At 44.4% G+C, this 22,624-nt stretch overlaps 1 pseudogene across 1 annotated transcript; it reads right to left on the bottom strand.

Annotated features, from left to right (window-relative positions):
* Nucleotides 1-15,911: 15,911 nt before the first annotated feature.
* Nucleotides 15,912-16,436, bottom strand: LOC308258157 (ferritin light chain-like; annotated as a pseudogene). Its single transcript has one exon. The product of its transcript is annotated as a ferritin light chain-like (transcript).
* Between the last annotated feature and the right edge of the window lie 6,188 nt (nt 16,437-22,624).

Below are 22,624 nucleotides of genomic sequence, written 5' to 3'. Positions count from 1 at the left end.
AATGCATTCCTGGCTCAACCTTCTCATGACCCCACCCACTTCTTTCCATCTTCAGGATCTCTCAAAGCCATCATTGTCTCCACCAGGATTACTATAATAGCTTTCTTAGTAGTCCTCTGACTCCAGGCTTGTCCCTCTAATCAGTTCTCCAAACAGAGTAATCTTTATAACATGTAAACCTCATCTCTGTCACTCCCCTACTTTACACTTAGTGGCTCTCCAATGCGTAATCTGAAGTAGAATTCTTTAACCTCATCTACAAGTCTAGCTTGTCTCCTTTCTCTCAAGTCTCATCTCTTTCCATTTGTTACCCGAAACTCTTTGCTCCTATAGAATGCTGTATAATAAAATAAACATTTGGTCTTTGTTTCTTTTCCTGTCCCAGAGCCCCTAAGACCCTTGGGATTTCCTGAATGGTAGGTGTATCTTCTGTTATTCTTAAGGAGTCACTTTCTATCACACTTGAGTTTATATTAATACAGAGACTTAGGGTAGGGCCCCTAGATAACCTCAGGATGGGGCTAGTCAAGTGATGGAAGGTAGGAACTTCCAGCTCCACCCACTGAAGTTGGGGAGAGGAGGCTGGAGATTAAGGTCTATAAAAAACAAGATCCTGAGAGGTTTAGAGTTGGTGGCTACATCCATGTGCTTGGAGGGTGGTGTACCCCAACTTCATGGATACAGAAGTTCCTGTGCTGGGGACCCTTCCTGACCTCTCCCTATGTACTCTTCATCTGACTATTGATTTGTATCCTTTATAATAAACTGGCAAGTAAAGTGCCTTTCTGATTTCTGTGATATAACAAATTATCCAACCCAAGGAGGGAATAATGGGAACTTCTAATTTATTGTCAGTCAGAAATATAGGTGGCCTGAGGCTGCAACTAGCATCTGAAATAGGGGCAGTTTTGTGGTGTCTGCACCAACAGTGGAGTTTTCACCAACTTTGCATAGTTAGTTTCAGAATTGAATTGTTAAACACTCACCGGGTGCTGGAGAATTGACTGGTGTCTGAAGACGTCTCACACAGATACTTCTTTCTTGCTTTGTTTTCTTGATTTCCTGAGCTGTTTCCAGGCACGGTCTTGCTTCGTGGCCTTTATACACCTTGTCCCCTCTGCTTGCATCACTCCTGCCCGCTCTCCTCATCTGGCTAATTTCATTTTACCTTCAGATCTTAGATTCAATGCCACTTCCCAAAAAAAGGTCTGTCATATTCCTGTAATAGATTAGAAACTACACCTTGCTACCCCCTGGTTATGAGTGAGATGAGAAGACTTTGGTTCTTGTCTTCTTGAGGGAAAGATTTCAATCAAGAGACCAAGTGTAGAAAAGCAAGCAAGAATTTATTGACTGTAGCAAAAATATCATGGGGTCCCGTAGAGGTTAGGGGATACGTGCCTGTGGGGGAGGGAAAGGGAGCAGGAATGGCTCCAGCATGTTCCCTGGAGGGAGAGTGCACTGGGACTTTCGTTTTCAGAGGTTCTAAAGGCTGGGCATCTAGGGAGCGTCTTAGTGGTGGATCAACAAAATATTCATCAGTTTTATGCAGATGTACCAAAATGGTATTTATTCTCTTAATTTCTCTGTCCGTGGGTGTGGTTGGCAATTTGCACTTAACTGGATTTCTATTATCTGTCTCCCAGAGTAGGGTGATTTAAGCTATTTACCCTCTGGTTGGGGAACAGTACAAACCATTTACTCTTAAGTATCCTTGGTTTAGAAAAGATAGGATTTACTAGGTGGCAACAAACTGCTGTTTAACTATCTGTCTCAGTGTCCCTAGTCTGCTTGTCCTGGGACTTTCCTAGCTTCTTACTATGCTATAACACCTTAGCATCTTTGACTTCCCCATTCTAACACTCACCACACTTCACCACTTATATAATCGTCTCTTCTAAGAGGGAAGGTAGCTCTGTCAGCTCACTGATGGATGGACCATGTCTGTCTTGTTCCTCATCTCATATCCAGCACCTGGCATAGTACCTAGTGTGTCATGAATAAGATAGTTAACAAGTATATTGAGTTCAGGATGAATGAATGACTGTTGCAGGAATTCAGAGGGAAAAAGAGATCAATGCTGAGAGAGGTGGTCGAGAAAGAGGTAGGCTAGGGCTAGAATGACAAGTGGAGAAGCTTCCTCAGTCACATAATTCATCAGTGACAAACCATGATTCCTTCCTCCAACCAGGAAGCAACTACAGTGTGGAGAACAGAGTTCTGGACCACACGCCAGCATAAACTTTTAAAAATTCTAAGTCATAAAAAAGTACTGATACAATATTGGGACTCTTTATTTTGCCTACTGAGTGTGGCTCCTGGACACAATGGGAATTTGCAAGTTCAGGAACTGTATCAGTTAAAAAAAAACCCTGCCAGTCACCTCCAAGATACCAGGGAAGAATAATAAATGAGGAAGTGAGGCATGGGACAGTAAAACAGGGTCCCCAAGATACACATTTTATTATTATTTTAAAAATTGATTTCGGAGAGGAAGGGAGATGGAGATATAGAAGCATCCATGATGAAAGGGAATCATTGACTGGCTGCCTCCTGGCTGTACCACCACTTTAGTATCCACTTGCCTATTGATGGGCACTTGGGCGGCTTCCATATCTTGGCTATTGTAAATAATGCTCCAGTGAACACAGGGGCACATATAATCTTAGGAATTAGTGTTTTGGGTTTCTTCAAATATGATTAAGGAGTACAGACGGGTAGTTATAGAGCAGCCACAGGGATGTAAAGTACAGCATAGGGAATATAGTCAATAATATTGCGATAACTACGTACAGTACCAGTTGGGTACTGGAAATATCGGGGGTGGGGGTGGAAGACACTTTGTAAAGTATACGATTGTCTAACCACTATGCTGTACACCTGAAACTAATACAGAATAATACTGAATGTAAACTGTAATTGAAAAATAAAATTTAAACTTCTTTAAAAAGAACTCCCTTTATACGTTTTCAAATTACTTTATCCGAAGATCCAACCAGCATTTTTCAGTGATTCTCCTTCCTGGAGAGCACCACTGTCAAGGAGTGTGAGAGGGTAGGACAGGGTTCCTTCCCAGGTGGGCATCTTGGTGCCAGACGGCCCCTCTCTTCTGGCAGCTGCGCCATTCTCTCCTGAAAGCACCAGTGGACTAGCCCAGGCCCTAACCCGTCATCTCAGCCTACACTGGACCTTCCAAAATAGGGATCCCCTTCACAGACACCTGGCACGTCACACTGTAAAATATCTTAAATCTATTTTAATTGGTAGGTGTTTAGAGAGAGATTCAAGTCAGCTTGGGAAGATTCTAGGGAGTAAAAATAACTTACAAACGGAGGAAACAATACTAAAAATGCTAAAGAAAATTAAAGTATCTCTTAATCATTTAAAGAGTATTAGTATTTGATAAGTGACTTTAGTAGCCAATCATGCTGAATCATTTTCCAAGGAATTTGGCAGTATGGGTCAGCGTTACTTATTTTTGAACCTGAGTTGGTTCTTTTTTTCTTTTCCTTAAATCACACGGTCCATAGTGTACTTTACACCCAATCACTTTTGATGACATTGGTTCAGAGATGAAGTAAAATTTTAGGAGTATGGAATTAAATGGCCTATTATATATATATATATATATATTGATTTTAGAGAGAGAAAGGAAGGTAGAGAGAGAGAGAGAGACATTGATTTGTTGTTCCACTTATTTATGCATTCATGGGTTGCTTCTTATATGTGCCCTGATGGGGGATCAAACCTGAAACCCTGGCGTATTGGGATGATACCCTAACCAACTGAGCTGTATGGCCAGGGCTTAAATGCCTTCTTGACAACAACAAGCTCATTTAAGAACATGCTCATTATTTTAAAGATTCAAGTAATTTGGAAGTGTACAGAATGGAGTCCTCCTTCCCCACCACTCTCTCACACCCAGGAGTATTTGGAGTGAATATCCTTAATTGTTTAGTTATCCAGACCTTTCTACTAGGGGCCCAGTGCACGAATTCATGCACCTTGAAAGGAACTGTGGGCCACGAGGCTGTGGTGGGCACAGTGGGAGGGTCTCAAGCCCATCCTCTGCGCCCCCATCCAGCCCCTCCTGCTGTGGCACCCTGGTCCCCGTCTGCCAGCAGCCCCGCTCCCACCACCACAGCTCCCATGCCCTGATGGCGCCGGCCCAGCTTGCACCTGCTGATGGTGCGGAGCACTTGGGGCTGGCAATCGCCCCTCAGGAGCAGGGGGAGGTGGAGAAGCCCCCTCAGGGGTGATCAGGGCTGGCAGCAGCCGCTCACACCCACTGACGGCGCCGAGCAATTGGGGCTGGTGCTTAGCACCGGCAGCAGGTACAAGCAGGGCTAGCGCCGGCAGCAGGTGCAAGTGCCAGGCAGGACCGCAGCATGCGGGAGCAAGGAATTTTCAGTAACCACCAGAGGCTCAACCCAATGACAGCAACCAGCGCCCCACCTTGGTCTGGCGCCCCCGCTCACCTCCACCATCCCGCAGCGGCCGACACCCACCATGTTCCACGCTCTGCCACCTGCTGCCAATGCTCGCCATATTCCTCGTGCATTCCCTGGTGGTCAGCACACATCATAGCGACCGGTTGTTCGGTTGTTCTGCCGTTAGGTCTATTTGCATATTAGCCTTTTATTACATAGGATCTATTTATCTGTCTATCTATCATCTGCCTACCTGATTGATACAGCATGTATTCACCTATATTAAAATGTACTCATGCTGTGCAAACTGCCCTGCAGCCTCCTTTTAATTTTTTTATAGGACAATACACTATGAACATATGTTGAGGTTGATATATGAAGATTTACTTCATTCTTTTTTTTTAATATATCTTTATTGATTTCAGAGTGGGAGAGAGAGAGAGAGATAGAAAATCAATGATGAGAAGGAATCATCGATCGGCTGCCTCCTGCATGCCTCCCACTGGGGATGGAGCCCGCAATTTGAGCATGTGCCCTTGACTGGAATCGAACCCAGGACTCTTTAGTTCACAGGTCATCGCTCTATCCACTGAGCCAAATCGGCCAGGGCATTCTTTATCATTGTTTCCCATAGTGTGGGTTTAAAATAATATTAACTAACTCACTTGGGGACATTCAGGCTTCTCAAATATTTTTTTTCACTATTTCAAAATAACATCTGTATAAGCTTAAGAGCACAGGCTTGCCCAGCTGATGTAGCTCAGTGGTTGAGCATCTGCCCATGAACCAGGAGGTCACGGTTCAATTCTCAGTCCGAGCACGTGCCCGGGTCCTGGGACCTATCCCCAGTGGGGAGCGTGCAGGAGGCAACCAATCAATGATTCTCTCTCATCATCGATGTTTCTGTATCTCCCCCTTTGTCTCAGAAGTCAATACAAACATAAAAATAAAATAAAATAAAACAAGAGCACAGGCTTGTATCAGGCTGCCCAGGTCCAGTCCTAGCTCTACAGCAGGCATGTCAAACTCGCGGTCCACGGGCATGCGGCCCACAACGAATATTTTTGCGGCCCAGCCAATATAACGGTATGTAAGAAGCATTTTAATAAAAATTTTGTAACTTAATTTTTACAATATCCTGTTATATATAATTATTAGTAACGAACTACAACATTTGCTAATGACTGATTACTATAATCGTGTTGCATTCATTTCCCTTAGATGCCTTACGCGCAGGCACACCATTTCTTTCCACTAATACTAGCAGCGAATATTTTAACAGCTGATGGCCATGTCATTAGCCTTGTACTGACTTGTTTGGTGTGAGCAACAGGATATATTTAGCTTTCGAAGAACAAGAAAAATAGGTTTATTTGCATTACGCTTATTAATTTGTGCAGTTATTCAGTGTCTGGTAAGTTATTGTTCAAGAAAAAATATTAATTTTTATGAAAATGTTCTATTATTTTATGTTCACAATTATTCATTTATTTCAGCCCTTTGCATTCAGCATGTCTCTATCGAAATAAACCTACGTTTCTATGAGAATTGAAGCTTTTGTTTTTTGCGGCCCACATAAACTTAAACCTTGTTTACCTGGCCCACGTCAGCCTTTGAGTTCGACGTGCTTGCTCTACAGCTCGTTAGCTTTCCTCTTCTTGCATCTCTCGTGTTCATACCTGTGAAACTGAGATAGTGGCTCCGACTGCGTAGTGCTGTGAGGACTACATGAGTTTATATCAGTAAAGCACTTTGCACTGAGTCTGCCACCTCACAAGTGCTTGTCTTTATTATTATATACATCTTTGACTTGTGCTAGTGTTTCTGTAAGATAGCTTTCCAGAAGCAGAATATAGAGATATGCCAAAATGCCTTCCAAACATCTGACCAGTTTACATGACCACCAGCAGTGAATGAGATTGTTCTTTCTCCCACCCCTTTAAGGTTGGACTCTTCTGTTCTTCTCTTTATTAGGTCAATCCTTTTCAAACTTTTTTTCAAAAAACTATTTTTTTTATTGATTTCAGAGAGGAAGAGAAAGGGAAAGAGAGATAGAAACATCAATGATGAGAGAGAATCATTGATTAGCTGCCTCCTGCACGCCTCCCACTGGGGATCAAGCCTGGAACACAGGCATGTGCCCTTGACTGGAATTGAACCTGGGACCCTTCAGTCCACAGGCCGACGCTCTATCCACTGAGCCAAACTGGCTAGGGCTCAAACACTCTTGATCCATGATTTTCTTAGTTTGAAGTAGCCTGGCGACTTAAACCTGAGCTTAGAAATACCTGTCAAAATTTCAAAAAAGTATATTCTTTGACCTAGTGACTCCAATTCTGGGAATTTATCCTACAGATATACTAGCAGACTTGCAAAATGACATGTCTACAAGGTTATTCATTGCGGTATTGTTTGTAACAGCAACAGACTGGAAACTAATAGGAGACTCATTAAATAATTTATGGCCCATCCACACAATGGATTACTATATAGCCATTTATAAAAAGAAGAAAGGAAGCTTTCTTTGTGCCAATATAGAACAATATCCAAGATGTATTTTTAAGTGAAAATAAGAATGTGATAGCTAACACTTGTATCCCATATTTCTTCAATTCTAAGATATGCGTTTTTTCACTTTGTAACATTTTTGAAATAAGGATGTGTTACAGTCAAAGGCATGTCATAATTTAATTGGAATGGCTTGCCTTTCCTGGTCTACAATATGATGATGTGCTTTACAGTCCATGGCATCGAGGATTTGATGAAATACAATAGTGCTTACTGTGTGCGAGGCACTGTTCATTTCAATCTCACAACAACTGGTAGGAGTAAGTACTATTATTTCCTACGTTTTACAGGTAAGGAAATGAGACTTGACCTTGGGCAGTCCCGCCGCAGGGCTCATGCTCCTAGACTCTTGACACCTTACTACATATCACACCCAGAGAGCTCACTGTGCCAGGTCCTGTCCTAAGTGCTTTATACATTTATTAGCTCATTTAATCCTCAAATAACCATATGAGACAGAGGCTATTATTATCCTCATTATGCAGATGAGGAAACGGAGGCACTGTGAGGTTATGAAACTTGCTTAAAGACACAGCTAACTAGTGGAAGAACTGGGATTGGAACATTGGCAGTCTGGCTTCAGAGATCATGCTCTTAATGCTCTCTATGCTACCTTTTGTGTTAAAAAAAAAAAAAAAAAAAGGATGGAGTTATAATAATACTAGAGGCCCGGTGCACAAAATTCGTGCACTTGAGGGAGGGGTCCCTCAGCACAGCCTGTGCCCTCTCGCAGTTTGGGAGCCCTTGGGGGATGTCCAACTGAAGGCCACCGCCGCTACATTCGCCAGCCATGAGCCCAGCTCAGGGCTTCTGGCTGAGTAGCCCTCCCCCTGTGGGAGCACACTGACCACAGCAGGCAGCACCTGCATTGAGCATCTGCCCCCTAGTGGTCAGTGCACATCATAGCAACCGGTTGTTCTGCCGTTGGATCGATTTGCATATTAGCCTTTTATATATATACTAGAGGCCCCGTGCACGAAATTCGTGCATGGGGCGGGGGGAGGAAGGTGTCCCTCAGTCCAGCCTGCACCCTCTCCAATCTGGGACCCCTCGAGGGATGTCCGACTGCCTGTTTAGGCCCGATCCCGGTAGGATCGGGCCTAAACAGGCAGTCAGACATCCCTCTCACAATCCAGGACTGCTGGCTCCCAACTGTTCACCTGCCTGCCTTCCTGATTGCCCTAACCGCTTCGGCCTGCCAGCCTGATCACCCCCTAACCACTCCACTGCCAGCCTGATTGATGCCTAACTGCTCCCCTGCCAGCCTGATTGTCCCTAACTGCCCTCCCCTGCAGGCCTGGTCACCCCTAACTGCCCTTCCCTGCAGGCCTGGTCCCTCCCAACTGCCCTCCCCTGCAGGCCTGGTCCCTCCCCCAACTGCCCTTCCCTGAAGGCCCAGTTGCCCCCAACTTCCCTCCTCTGCCAGCCAGGTCACCACTAACTGCCCTTCCCTACAGGCTTGATCACCCCCAACTGCCCTCCCTTGCAGGCCTGGTCCCTCGCAACTGCCCTCCCCTGCTGGCCTGATCACCCACAACTGCCCTCCCTTGCAGGCCTGGTCCCTCCCAACTGCCCTCCCCTACTGGCCATCTTGTGGTGGCCATCTTTGACCACATGGGGCAGCCATCTTTGACCACATAGGGGCAACCATCTTGTGTGTTGGAGTGACAGTCAATTTGCATATTACTCTTTTATTAGATAGGATAGAGGCCTAGTACACGGGTGCGGCCGGCTGGTTTGCCCTGAAGGGTGTCCTGGAACAGGGTGGGGGTTCCCTTGGAGTGTGGGGTGGCCTGGGCGAGGGGCCTGTTTTGGTTTGCAGGCCTGCCACACCCCCCGGCGACCCAAGCGGAGGCCCTGGTATCTGGGATTTATTTCTCTTGTATAATTAAAACTTTGTAGCCTTGAGTGGAGGACAGGGCAGACCAGGGGGCGGGAAGCTTGGCTTCCTCCATCACCGGGGAAAGCCAAGCCTCCTGCTTGCTCCATAGCCAGCCGCAGCCATTTTTGTTGGGATTTATTTATCTTCTATAATTGAAACTTTGTAGCCTTGAGTGGAAGCCAGGGCCAACCAGGGTGTGCGGGAAACTTGGCTTCCTCCATTGCCAGGGAGACCCAAGCCTCCTGCTCGCTCCGTGGCCGCAGCCATCTTGTTTGGGTTAATTTGCGTACTCACTCCTGATTGGCTGGTGGGCGTGGCTTGTGGGCGTACCAGAGGTACCATCAATTTGCATGTTTCTCTTTTATTAGTGTAGATTAGAGGCCCAATGCATGAAATTCGTGCAAGAGTAGGCCTTCCTTCCCCCAGGCTGCTGATACCGGCTTCCCTCTGGCACCAGGGACCCAGGCGGGCTTCCCTCCAGCCGCCAGCAGGCACGCAGGACCCAGGCTTCCCTTGTAGCCCTGGCTTCATCCAGAAGGACGTCCGGAAAGTCGTTCGGCTGTCTGGTCTAATTAGCATACTATGCTTTTATTATTATAGATATAGATCTTTACATTTGCAGATGGAATCTTAGGGGGAATAAAGAAAAGCAATGCAAAAATAAAGAAAGAAAGCAATGCAAAAATAAAGAAAGAAAGCAATGCAAATGTATCAGTAGATAGTGGGTAGGAACTGAGTAACTGGTGGATGAGGGGGAATGAGACTTTATGTACACCTTTTTAAGTTACTTGATTTTTGGCCCAGGTGAGTGTATTACCTATTTGGACTAAAATAAACAGCAATTTTTAACTTTGCTTAAAATTAATAGACCAGTGGTGTGAGAGAAGTGGCCCTGGGTATTCAGTTAATGAGATTTCTATATTCATTTACTGTTTTAGTATTTATCTTTTAAGCCTCAAAAAGATTTTGTTTTATTGCTTTTAAAGTAACAACAGATAACAGATGAAATACTCCATTAATCCTAATCACAAATACCATGATTTCCATCATAACACCTGATATACGTATCTGCCTGGCCGTGCCAATAGCAGGATGCTAACTTATAACCCATGCATAGCTCCCCCCTTCTCTTTGATCACTATGCTGTCTCAGGCTGTTACCTCCAGTGAGTGAACAGTGGACTAGCATGTGTTGTATGTTGATTTTTTAAGTCTTTTATTTCACTATAGTGTTCAATTTACTAAGGCCATTGACTCTTCCGACATTTTCCTTCATCGTCATTCAGAGGATCTAAATCTGTTGAGTATCTAGGTTCCCCCCAAAATCCTATCTTAAGGGCCAGGACTTGGATCGCCTGTATTTCTATGACACAGTGGTGGCACTGGCTCTCAAATGATGTTGACTAAGCTTTTGGCTTTTCAGAAAAGATGATAAAATGTCTACTTTTCATTTGTATTTTGTTTGTGAAGCTCCCCTACTACATCTTACATGAAGGACATGACAGGATATGTTTTGTTTTTGTTAAATGGTGTGTTTGAACCTGATGTTTCCGAGGGTGGGTAAAAAGCAATCATCCTTCCAGTGCTGATTCTTCAGGGTGCTGTCCCAGCGCAAGGGGAAAGCGCCCGGGTTCTATATCAGCTGATATGAATGAATTCATTCATCCTTATTCAGGGAATGCTCTACTCCAGGGGCCCAGGGATCACTGAGGAGTCCCTAAGCCATCGAAAGAGACCTCAGCTAATGCTATTTTTTGGATTCCTGATAAGTTAAAAAATGAAGAAATGCCCCAATAGGGACACAAAAATTACAGCATATTTTAAATATCTACATTTTTACATTTACTCCTTTAACATTAAAAAAAAAACCAGGAACAAGAAAATTCTATATTTGTGTTAATCAGAAGATAATAACAGAATTCATAAAAATAATAATTCATAGCACATGGTCAGCAATGTGGTCCAGTAATAGGCCATAAGTTCAGAGTCCCTGGATAAACATCTTTTTTCAGTTTTATTGGCATGTCTGTGTGGTTATATGTATAATTTCATTTGGAAAGAAGATAAAAATTTTATATTTAAGATGTTCTGTGAATGTGAGGTCTGGGGGAATCTAGCAAAATTCTGCAGTCTACAGTCTGGAGAGAATTGTTCTCACAAATTGGAAACTAGGGTAAGACCTCTAACTGTAGTTCTGTTCTTTGCTGTAATTCTGCAAGAATTGGTATAAGCCAGCTTTGAGTCAGGCATATCCAAGTTATTAGGGTTCACTTCTATTGTTTTATTCATCTGTTCACCAACAACAAGCAAAATAAGTGAATTCAGCAACGCTACCTGGTCTTTGCACTCTCAGTTTTGTTTTGTTTTCCTTATGGAGAGCTAAGCATTTCCTATATTTTAAAAGGGTATTTAAACTAGAATTCTCACCATTCATTTTCCATTATAAAGAAGCTCTTTAGGAAATACAGCTTCTGTACAAATATCATTCAAAAGAAAGCATGAGCGTCTCTATTAACATCAAGTAAAAAATCAGGCCAAGTAGCCCTAGCCAGTTTGGCTCAGTGGATAGAGCGTTGGCCCGTGGACTGAAGGGTCTCGGATTCGATTTCCGTCAAGGGCATGTACATTGGTTGCAGGTTTCCCCTCTCACATCGATGTTTCTCTGGGTCTCTCCCTTTCCCTTCCACTCTCTCTAAAAATACCCTCGGGTAAGGACAAAAAAAAAAATCATGCAGAGTTTATTCTTTGAACACAATGGAATCAAAGTAGATATCAATAACAAAAAGATAACAGTAAAATTTTCAAACAATTGGAAAAATAAATGTTTACTAGTACTCAAAGGAATACAAATGAAAATGATAGTAATAAGATACAGTCTTCCTCCTATGAAATTGGCCAAAAAAAAATACCCCCACCAGACCTAAATTTAAAAAACAGATCTAAAGGTGATTAAGATATAGGGGAATAAACACTCTCGTACTTGGGGTGTATAAATTAGTATGACCTTTCTGGAAAACAATTTCTTAGTATTAGATGTAAAAAAAAAATGTTTCTAACTTTTGACCTAGTAACCCACCTTCAAGGAATCAATTCATCCTAAGGAAAAATTAAAATGTGGTCAAAGATGTATTGCACAGCAAGTTCTCCCCAGCTTTGTTTGCAATAGAAAAACTGGGAAGCAAGCCAGCGTTTAACAATAGCGAGTGATTAACAATTTATATATAGTACATGCATACAATGGAATAGAGTGCCATCTAAAAATCATGTTTTTAAGAATATTTAATGACAGGGAAATGTTCAAGATATAAGTAAAAATATGAATATGTCATTAAGTGATTTTCTGTGAGTCATAAAATTACAGATTAAAACAAATTTTTCTACTTTTCTGTATATTCCCAAATTTCTATAATAACCCTTTTTTTTCAGCTTGAAAAAAAAACCAGGAACAAGAAAATTCCTGTTTTCCAGGATGATGTCAAAGTATTTTAGTTGAATATAAGATACAAAGTTAATGTTTTAGGATATTTAAAAAAAATTTTTAATTGATTTCAGAGAGGAAGGGAGAGAGAGAAACATCAGTGATGAGAGATTGGCTGCCTCCTGCATGCCCCCTCCTGGGGATTGAGCCCACAACCTGGGCATGTGCCCTTGACCAGAATTAAACCTGTGACCCTTTAGTCCGCAGGCCTACACTCTATCCACTGAGCCAAACCAGCAAAGGCAATGTTTTAGGACAAGCATGTCAAACTCAAAGGCTAACACGGGCCAAATAAACAAGGTTAAGTTAATGTGGGCTGCAAAAAAACAAAAGCTTCAATTTTCACAGAAATGTAGGTTTAGTTTAATAGAGACATGCTGAATGCAAAGGGCTGAAATAAATGAGTAATCCTATCTAATAAAAGAGTAATATGCAAATTGACCATCATTCCAACACACAAGATGGCTGCCCCCATGTGGTCAAAGATGGCTGCCCCCATGTGGACACAAGATGGCCAGCAGGGGAGGGCATTTGGGAGGGACCAGGCCTGCAAGGGAGGGCAGTTGGGGGCAATCAAGCCTACGGGGAGGGCAGTTAGGGGTGACCAGACTGGCAGAGGAGGGCAGTTAGGGGTGACCAAGCCTGCAGGGGAGGGAAGTTGGGTGCAACCGGGCCTGCAGGGAAGGGCAGTTGGGGGGGACCAGGTCTGCAGGGGAGGGCAGTTAGGGGCAATCAGGCTGGCAGGGGAGCAGTTAGGCATCAATCAGGCTGGCAGGGGAGTGGTTAGGGGCAATCAGGAAGGCAGGCAGGCGAGCAGTTGGGAGCTAGCAGTCCTGGTAGGATCGGGCCTAAACAGGCAGTCGTACATCCCTTGAGGGGTCCCAGATTGGAGAGGGTGCAGGCTGGGCTGAGGGACACCCCCCCCCCATGCACGAATTTCATGCACTGGGCCTCTAGTTGTTAACATAAAATAATAGAACATTTTAATAAAAATAATATTTTTTCTTAAACAATAACTTACCAGACACTGAACAAATTAATAAGCGTAATGCAAATAAACCTATTTTTCTTGTTCTCCAAAAGCAAAATATTTCCTGTTGCACACACCAAACAAGTCAGTACAAAACTAATGACGTGGCAATCAGCTGCTAAAATATTTGCTGCTAGTATTAGTGGAGAGAAATGGTGCACCTGTGCGTAAGGCATGTAAGGGAAATGAATGCAACACGATTATAGTAATCACTCATTAGCAAAAGTTGTAGTTCGTTATTAATAGTCCTATACAGTAGGTCCTCAGGTTATGTAGGAGATCCATTCCTATGGTGCAACGTAACTTGATTTTCGCCATAAGTTGGAACCCACCCATATAACCACCTACGTCACTCACATGGAGCACGTACACAGCAGTAATGAAGTGAAACAGCAATAAAAATTTAAATGAAAGACAATTCCTGACCTTTACTTGTGGTAAATAAATAATAAAAAACATAAAGCACATATGTACATACGTCGAAATGATGGAACTTTTTTTTTCTTTATAAATAAATAGGAAATGGCAACGTAACCACGAAACGACGTACGTCGAGTCTGACATAACCCAAGGACTGCCTGTATAATAAAAGCCTAATATGCTAAGTGTCCGGTCATCCAGTTGGCCGTTCAACCCATCAAAGCATAATAAGTTAATGATATGCTAAGGCTGCTCTACTGTTCACTATGACATTCATTGACCAACAGGGGGCAGACAACCAGTCGACCAATCACTATGATGTGTAATGACCACCAGGGGGCAGACACTCCAACCAGTAGGTTAACTTGCTGCTGGGGTCTGGCCAATTGGAACTGAGAGAGACGGGCTGGACCCACCCCGGCCCTGATTGTGCACTGGTGGGGTCCCTTGACCTGGCCTGCGCCCTCTCGCAATCTGGGACAGCTCGGGGGATGTCAGAGAGCCGGTTTCAGCCTGATCCCACAGGCCAGGCCGAGGGACCCCACTGGTGCACGAACTCGTGCACTGGGCTTCTAGTTATGTATAACAGGATATAGTAAAATTAAGTTACGAAATTTTTATTAAAAAGTTTCTTACATGCAGTTATATTGGCTGGGTTGCAAAAATATTTGTTGTGGGCTGCATGCAGCCCACGGGCCGTGAGTTTGACATACTTGTTTTAGGAGATTTAAAAAATCACTCATAATGTTAATTCTATAATGTATCTTTGTTTTGCATTTATCATACATATAGTAAACCTTAAAAATGTACATCAAAACACTCATATAATTACCATCTAGCTTCTATAGTTAACATTTTGCTATATTTATTTTACCACATATCCATCAATCCATCTTATTGTTTTCTGCATTTAAAAATAAGTTCCAGAAATCAGTGCCCTTCACCTCCAAATACTTCAGCCTGTATATCATTAGCTAAAGTTAAATACATATTTATTTACAGTTCTTAATTTTTTTAGTTAAAATTTACACCCAGTGAAATGCACCAATCTTGTGTGTGATGAATTTTGACAAATGTACACACATGTAACCCACACCCTAATCAAGATAGAGAATAATTCCATCACCCCAGAACGTTCCCTCTTGCCCCTTTCCCATCAGTCCCCAGTCCCACACCTCAGTGCTTGGCTTCTTTCACTATAGATTAGTTTTTCTAATTATTAAATTTTATGTAAGTGAAATTATACAGTATGTTCTCTTATGTCTGACTTGGTTTTGATCAGTATAATAGTTTTGATATTCTTCTGGATTGTTGTTTTTATTGGTAATTCATTTCTTTTTATGGGGAAGGTAATACCATTGTATATACCACAATTTGTCTCTATGTTCACCTGCTGTTGGACATTTGAGTTGTTTTCAGTTTATGGCTATTACAAAGATGCTGTAAACATTTTCTTGTGAACATGTTTATTTCTGTTGAGTAAACATATAAGTGGGGAATTGCTGGGTCAGGGGGTAGGTAAACATTGATAAGATTAAAAGAAACTGCCAGAACTTTTCCAAAAGAGGTTGTGCCATTGGATGCATCCACCAAATATACACGAGAATCTGGTTGCTCCACATCCTCACCAATTTTTGGTGTTATCAGTCTTTTTACTACTGTAAGCCATTCTGGAGAGAGGGAGTGATAACTCACTGTGGGTTTAATTGGCTTTTCCTGATGGCTATTGATATGAGCACTTTTTCACGTGCCCACACCACTGGTGAAGTCCTCTGTGAAGTGGTCTGTTCAAATAATTTGTTCATTTTTTCATTGGAGTTTTTGTTCTTATTGAATTGTAGAGCATGTTTTCTTTTCATATGATAATATGAACATACTGTGCTTACTTGTATGCATGTTAATTTGTTTTCTGTTCTTTTTTTTTTTTTTCTTTTTCTTTTTTACTGCAAAAAGCTTTATTGTTTCATTTGGTCCAATGCATGGGAGAGGGCTCCAGGGTGGTTAAAAGAATGGCTAGTAGTTTCGGGAAGAGGCTCGGGTAAAAGCCAGAGACACCAGGGGGGTGCAGAGGGGCCTCTGAAAGGCCTCTGGGCTCCAAAGGCTCCTAGTCGTGCTTGAGGGTGAGCCTTTCGAAGAGATACTCGCCCAGCCCAGCCTGGGGGCCGGCCAGCCTGCGGATGTTAGTCAGGTGTCGCCCATCTTCTTGATCAGTTTCACCTCCTCATCCAGGAAGTGGTTCTCCAGGAAGTCGCAGAGCTGAGGGTCTGCATGGGTAGAAGCCAGGGCCTGCAGCTCCAAAAGGGCCTGGTTCAGGCTCTTCTCCAAGGCCAGGGTGGCTGCCATGGCATCCTAAGTTTTGCCCACTCATCTTGGGAGGCTTCAGCAGGTCCTGGAAGAGAATGCGGCCACCACGCTTGTTTTGCAACTTTAAGAGACGCTCAGCGCCTTCCGCTTCTTCTCTGCCAACTTGGGGAAGAAGTGGCCCACACCCTCGAGAGCCACATCGTCAAGGTCAAAATAGTAGCCCAAAGAGAGGTAGGTGTTGGGGGGCCCGCAAATGCAGGTTGGCCAGGCGGCTGACTGCAGCCTCCACCGCGGTGGAATAATTCTGACGAATTTGGGAGCTCATAGTTGTTCAGCGATAAGGAGTTAAGGCAGGAAAAAACCTGGTGTGTTGCCTGGTTCCGGAGGTGTTTCTGAAGGTGTGACTGGATGAGACACAGGAGAGTGGTCAGAGGCTGGAAGAAGGGGCAACCCTGGGTCTGTTCCATCCAAACACTGTTGAAGCAAGAGACAGATCCGGGACCACTGAGGGCACTGCCTGTCTTCTGTTCTTTTCAATAAATATCTATATATGTAAAAGGCTAATATGCTAAGTGTCCCTCCGCCTGCCCAACCGGTTGCTATGATGTGCGCGGACCATCAGGGGACAGACGCTCAACATAGGAGCTGCTATAACACCCGCTGGCCATTTACAGAGAAATGGCAGTGTAGACCTGGCACTGACAAAGCAACATTCGGCTTCACCCAAGTGGGACAGAGGCCCCGCCACTACCCCAGAACAACAGCTCACCAAATTGCAACCAACACTGCAGAGACCCCATGGCACAAAATGCGGCCCACAGCCCAGCCCAGCCCAGCCCAGCCCGGAAACAGTGGCTGTGGGCGCCAGGTAATGACATCATGTAGCATTGCCCAGCTTCCTCTCCCTAGTGACTAGCCTCCTTTCAGTTTCTTCAGCTCAGGAACACGACTTGCTTTATAGCCAGGTGGAAACATTTACACTTTAACCAAATGTCTGTGAAGCGTTTTCCTGTGCCTCATCTCATTTGATCCTCACAGAAGTCCTGAAGTACGTAGATAGGAGACTTAGTAGAATCCTATTTTCATTACATTAGCTGGAAAACGGGGATTTAGAAAGCTTAGAAACTTGACCCGACTGAAAAGAAGTAAGAAATGGTGGACCTTGAAAATGACTTCAGGTTTTCTCACTGCACAGAATATAGTCAAACACTGCTGCAGTTAAATATTTTATCCTTTGTCCTCCCTGATGATCTAAAATAATAATCTGCTTTGTGTTTATATTTACTGCTGTGTTGCTGACAATTACCTGAAAGAGAAGTTGGGGTGCTTCACTGGGCTGGAAAAAGTTTAGCTAAATCAGAAAGCAGGTCTAATTAAGCAAGTTTACTCTATATACTAGAGGCCTGGTGCATGAAATTTGTGCACGGGTGGGGAGGGGGGGATCCTTCAGCCCGGCCTGCGCCCTCTCACAATCTGGGACCCCTCAGGGGATGTCCAACTGCTGGTTTACGGGCACACTGCATGCACAGTGACCATACTTTTCATACAGGTGAAAGGCATCTTGCTGTTGTATGGGCAGCTGCATTTTTTGCCCTGATTATAAAAAGTAGTACATAACAAGATCCTTCTGAGGCAGTAGTACCATTTTCCCCAACTTATGGGTGGAAAAACTGAAGCAGAGAGAAGTTAAGTAATTGGCTTTGCCACACAGTTATAAGTGTCAGAATCAGGGCTGACCACAAAAGGTGCAAGCCAGAGTCCATGCATGTCATTGCTGCATCATCCTGTTTTTTCAGGATAGAGTAGCCTTGCCAGGTTTTAATTTTTAAATATAAGAGACTGTTCCCAACATATAGGGTAGGGTCCCTAGGCCTGGCCGGCAATCAGGGTCGATCTGTGGGGCAATCGGGTGGATATTGTCCCTAGGCCTGACCAGTGGGGCAATCAGGTGCCCCTACTGGTACCCGCCTTGGCTGACCTGGTGCTGCCCGCTTGCTGGCCCCACCCCCCACCAACCTGTCATTCTGCAGGTTGTTTCACCTTTTGGTTGATTTGCATATTAGGGTTTTACATAGATAGATATAAAAGGCTAAGTTGACTAGCGCATGCATGATACATATAAAGCTCTTGCTGGTACCAATAGCACATGTGTGTTTCCATCTGTCATTGTTGATCATGAATTTGGTTGACACTTCTAGAGAAAGGGTGAATAGTGATATTAAAATATTTCTTCTAATTAATTTCCTTTCAATGTGCACAAATTTGTGCACTGGGCCACTAGTTGTATTATAACATTTCCCCCTTTATATTTCCTCCTGGAAACTTAGTACATTTTAAAGTGTCATAAGCCTTTTCCCATTATGGTACAATTTTGAGAATTATCAGTTTGGGTGACCACTGATAAAATTGGCATAATTTAATTTGTCACTATAAAATCTCAAGGGACACCTCAAGTCCAAATTGTGCTTGTCTGCCATCCTATCTAATAAAAGAGTAATATGCAAATTAACCATCACTCTGCTATATCCACAAGCCATGCCCACCAGCCAATCAGGAGTGAGTATGCAAATTAACCCAACCAAGATGGCTGCGGCCACAGAGCAAGCAGGAGGCTTGGGTTTCCCCGGCAATGGAGGAAGCCAAGCTTTCCGCACACCCTGGTGGGCCCAGATCTCTACTCAAGGCTACAAAGTTTCAATTATAGAAGATAAATAAATCCCAACAAAAATGGCTGCGGCCACAGAGCAAGCAGGAGGCTTGGTTCCACTCAAGGCTACAAAGTTTTAATTATAGAAGAGAAATAAATCCCAGATACCAGGGCCTCCGCTTGGGTCACCTGGGGGTGTGGCCAGTCTGCAAACCACCACAGGCCCCTTGGCCAGCCCACCCCACACCCCAAGGGAACCCCCACCCTGATCCGGGACACCCTTCAGGGCAAACCAGCTGGCCCCCATCCATGCACCAGGCCTCTATCCTATCTAATAAAAGAGTAATATGCAAATTGAATATCACTCCAACACACAAAATGGCTGCCCCCATGTGGTCAAAGATGGCTGCCCCCATGTGAACACAAGATGGCCACCACAAGATGGCCAGCAGGCGAGGGCAGTTGGGAGGGACCAGGCCTGCAAGGGAGGGCAGTTGTGGGCAATCAAGCCTGCAGGGGAGGGCAGTTAGGGGTGACCAGGCCGGCAGAGGATGGAAGTTGGGGGCGACCGGGCCTGCAGGGAAGGGCAGTTTGGGGGGACCCAGGCCTGCAGGGGAGGGCAGTTAAGAGTGACCAGGCCTGCAGGGGGGGCAGTTAGGGGTGACCAGGCCTACAGGGGAGGGCAGTTAGAGGCAAACAGGCTGGCAGGGGAGCAGTTAGGCATCAATCAGGCTGGCAGGAGAGTGGTTAGGGGTGATCAGGCTGGCAGGCAGAAGTAGTTAGGGGCAATCAGGAAGGCAGGCAGGTGAACAGTTGGGAGCCAGCAGTCCTGGATTGTGAGAGGGCCTAAACAGGCAGTCGGACATCCCTCGAGGGGTCCAAGATTGGAGAAGGTGCAGGCTGGGCTGAGGAACACCCTCCATGCACGAATTTCATGCACGGGGCCTCTAGTCTTGAAATAAGATAGAAGATAAGTGTCCCTAACTTGGTAGTTCCACCCAATACCTTCTACTATGGCTGGCAGATGATCAATAACTACTTGTTTAATGTTTTTTGTGGTGTGGTCCATTTCACTAAATATTGATCTTGGGGGGAGAATTTGACTCTATAGTGTTAACAGAACTATCAGTCTATCCTCCTATTTAAGTCCTCTCTCTGTGAGAACTCTGTCTTTTTTCCTTCTAAAGAATTGAATGGCTACTAGGTCATGAAATCTTACATTTGCAATAGCATGGATGCACTTAGAGGATACTATGCTCAATGAAATAAGTCAATCAGACAAACATCATATGATTTTACCTGTATGTGGAATCCAAAGAACAAAATAAACAAACAGACAAAATTAAAACAGACTCATAGATACAGAGAGAGAACTGGTGGTTGCCAGAGGGGAAAGAGGTTTGGCGCACTGAGTGAAAAAGGTGGAGGGATTAAGAAGCACAAATTTGTAGTAACAAAATAGTCACGGGGAAGTAAGTATAGCTTAGGAAATATAGTCAATAATACTGTCAAAACTATATATGGTGCCAGTTAGGGTACTGGAAACATTAAGGGGAACACTATGTATATGATTGTCTAACCACTAAGCAATATACCCAAAACCAATTCAAAATAAAAATTAGAAAAAAAACTGCATGCTGCCCTGGCCAGTGTAGCTCAGTTGGCTGGGTGTCATCCTGTTCATGGAGAAGCTGTCGGTTGATTCTGGGTTTGGGCTCAATGATGGAGTGGGAGGCAGGGTGCAGAAGGAGGCAGTCGATTGATGTTTCACTCTCACATCGATGTTTTTCTCTCTCTCTTCCTCCCCCTTCTTCTCTCTCTAAAAATCAATAAAAATATTTTAAATATATTTTATTGATTTTAGAGAGGAAGGGAGAGATAGAAACATCAATGATGAGAGAAAATCACCGATCGGCTGCCTCCTGCATGCCCCCCACTGGGGATCGAGCCCACAAGCCAGACATATGCCCTTGGCCGGAATTGAACCTGGGACCTTTCATTCCGCAGGCTGATGCTCTATCCATTGAACCAAACCAGCTAGGGCTCAATAAAAATATTTTTAATAAATAAATAAAAATAAACATAATAATATTCGTTTAAAAACCTGTATGCTTAGATTGCAAAAAACAAAACAAAACAAAAAAGCAGTTTACTAGGAACTTTGTTTCTTTTCCCCCAGCTTTTTGGGGTATAATTGACAAATGGAAATTGCATATATTTAAGGTGTACATCTTGGTTTTTGATATAAACGTACATTTTGGAAAGATAGAAAGACAAATAATTGAATGGCAACAGCTTGGAACTGGTTAGGAGCCTAAAGTATGGAGGTCAAAGAGACTTCCAGAGGCCCATCAAGGCAGGCAAGAATATACCAGAGATCTAGAGTAGGTGAGGTGTGGGCATCCAAACTCAAACTCAGATTCTGCAGATAATCCATGAAGCTTCGAGGGAAGGCATGCCCATGGCCCCTCTGGGAAAGGGAGTCCAGACAGCTCTTTCTGCAAGTTGATAGTGCTTATAAATTCAAGTAGGAGATCTCTGAGCAGATGCTTGAAGCAGAGCTTGGTGCCCAAGCAAGAACCTGACCAATAGGGGGCTCCCCATTGTTGGTGATTAACCAGCTCAGGCACCTCCTGGTTGCCTGGGGAGGGGAAGGTGGGAGTGCAGAGAGCAGCAGTGTCCACTGAATGGCTGAGGACCTGGAGCTACCTTTATGTTTGAGGGCAAAGGGGTCTTTGCTGCAACTCTCCGAAATGCCTGCTATACAGTCTGTGAGGGGCTGGGTCCCAGGGAGGCTAGGCTGGCGGTGGTGTTGCAGCTTTCCTCCCTGCCATCTGAATTCCAGCAATGAAGTTTAGAACATTGGCCGAAGGAGTGCGAGTAAGAGGGGACATCTGGCTTAGATAGTTGGCTGGTGCCTGCTAAATAAGGGCTCCATCAGGGAACTTCTAACCAGAACAGTTCTCAGGGTGGGTGGGCTGAGCCAATGGCACAGAGTATCGCTTCTACCTAGAGAAGTCAGGGGCGTGGAGCCACAGGGAGCTGGCAGCCCCTGAGAGGAGAAGCCAGCAAGCTCCAAAGAGTCTGCCATGACTAACAGACATAAGAGAACCAGCTCCTCTGGGGACACCCACAAACACCCAACTTGAACTGTATGGTGAAGGTTGTAAATTTTAAAAGGGAAGGGGAAACCTGGCCCCTTCATTGGCCCCAGCCCCACCCCACCACCACCGTGAACATACAAGGAAGTTGTATTAGGAAGAAGGGCTATTTTCCACCCTTTCCCCCTCCTCAGACCTTCTGGAGCCTTGGAGGGGCCATCAGTAAGCAGCTGATGGACCTCCTCTCTTGTGTTAACTCAAACCTGGTTCTAACCTGATGATCCCTCTCCCCAGCTGTCTTCTGGGCCACAGTGTCCCCCTCCCTCATATGCCCCAAAGCCTGGAACTGAGAATTGTTCTGGTTCCCCATCACTGTTCCATCTCTCCTCCTCCTTTAAAGAGGCATGACTGCCTCTTTGTTCCCATTATCTGCCTCCTCATTAGTGAGGATTCTAGCAGTTGGCTTATTATAATTTTTCCTGTTTTTATTCCTATTACTCTTCAGTGACTTGAAGCACAAACCACCCAATCAATCCCTAGGCCTTTCTGTTTTGCAAACTCCTCACCTCCAGTGAAGATCTGCTCCTCCTTCCCATCTCAGACACCTGCCCCCATGGTCATATCCTGGCTTCTCAGCAGTCAGTGCACCACCTTGGACATCTCCATTCTCTGACCACTGCCTGTCTCCTTGCAGCTCACCTACCTTGATGCTCCCAACAACCTAACTCCAGCAGTTCTCCACTCTACTGACCTGCTTCCATGTTC

The sequence above is a fragment of the Plecotus auritus genome (assembly GCF_963455305.1).
Source record: "Plecotus auritus genome assembly, chromosome: 1".
NCBI classification, from domain to species: Eukaryota; Metazoa; Chordata; class Mammalia; order Chiroptera; family Vespertilionidae; genus Plecotus; species Plecotus auritus.
This window is presented reverse-complemented; position numbering and strand designations above follow the sequence as displayed.